Here is a 1,407-nt window from a genome sequence, read left to right on the forward strand (position 1 = left end):
GGCCTTGCTAAATTGCTAAGGCTGGTCTCAAATTTGCAATCCTCCTGCCTCAGCCTTCAGAGTCACTGGGATTACAGGTGTGTGTCTTGCCTTTCCTCTCCCTAGACTTTTAATTGTATTGCTGCTTCTTCCTCCCCAAATCCCCCCCCCCCACTCCCTATCCAGCCTTAACCGGTTAACTTCTCTGCTCCTAGGTCAAAGGGTTGCCTCTTCCAGCAGCTGCCTCCAAATTCCTCAAGAGTAGGTGTCTAACAGGATGTGGTGGCACACACCTGTAATCCCAGTGACTTGGGAGGCTGAGGCAGAAGGATGCCAAGTTCAAAGCCAGCCTCAGCAATTTAGCAAGATCCTGTCTCAAAAAAAAAAAAAAAAAAAAAAAATTAAAAGGGCTGGGAACTTAGCTCAGTGAAAACAGTCCCTATGTTCAAACACCAGTACCACAAAAATAAGTAAGTAAATAAATAAATGTTGCATGAATGAATTGCCCGTGGAACTCAGAACTCTCAGTACTACTGTACTTACTGGCAGTATTACAAGGCTTAAATATTAAGGTCCTTGCCTTCTTTTACTAGCAAAGTTTTATTTATTTATTTATTTTTTGTGGTACTGGGGATTGAACCCAGGGCCTTATGCATACAAGGCAAGCACTCTACCAACTGAGCTATATCCCCAGCCCCAACTAGCAAAGTTTTAAAAAATATTTTTGTTTTAGTTGTACATGGATACAATATCTTTATTTACTTATTTTTCTGTGATGCTGAGGATAGAACCCAGTGCTTCACACATGCGAGGCTGGCACTCTACCACTGAGCTACAGCCTCAGCCCAAGCTCCTAATTTTTGAAGCATGATAATGGCTTATCCTCCTAGACTTTTGTATGAGGAGCAAGTTTTTAGGGGGCGGAATGTTTGTACTGGAAATTTCTAGCATATGTGGCCATGTCTGCCAGTTATAAAAATCAGATTCATGGTCAGACAACAGACTTGACCTTCCTGTTTTCAGGCACTTAGGAATCAAAGTGTTAATAATTTAGCCAATACAGACTTATTCACCCAAGACAAACTTTGGACTACCTGTGTGATTGAGTAGGATTCATTTGTTGGTTTATTTGCTTATGAGTGTGTGAATGTTTCTATTTTGTTTTGCTTTATTTGGGGTTTGATCCGTCAAAACCCTAGCTGCAGGGTGTTAATAAAACTAACCAAATAATAAGCTGCTGAATCAGTACTGTTCCAGAAACCCAGGTACCCTGGGATGTCTTGTTTCCATCTGTGCTGAAAATAAGCCTTGGTCGCAAAACTGACCACTACGATAAAGATCATTCCATTCCAGAAGAGCACAGGGCCAAAGAAGGGCTCCTTGGGACAATCTTCTTAGCACTTGTGACTCAAGATCTCCTTCCCTTTT

General features: G+C 41.7%; 1 non-coding gene across 1 annotated transcript; it reads right to left on the reverse strand.

Annotated features, from left to right (window-relative positions):
- Window positions 1–598: 598 nt before the first annotated feature.
- On the reverse strand, window positions 599–672 carry Trnat-ugu (transfer RNA threonine (anticodon UGU)). The gene has a single exon. It is a non-coding gene; the product is annotated as a tRNA-Thr (tRNA).
- Between the last annotated feature and the right edge of the window lie 735 nt (window positions 673–1,407).

This window comes from Marmota monax, unplaced genomic scaffold (genome assembly GCF_021218885.2).
Source record: "Marmota monax isolate L192 unplaced genomic scaffold, Marmota_monax_Labrador192_F-V1.1 WCK01_AAM20220418_F8-fsc00131, whole genome shotgun sequence".
Taxonomy (NCBI): Eukaryota; Metazoa; Chordata; class Mammalia; order Rodentia; family Sciuridae; genus Marmota; species Marmota monax.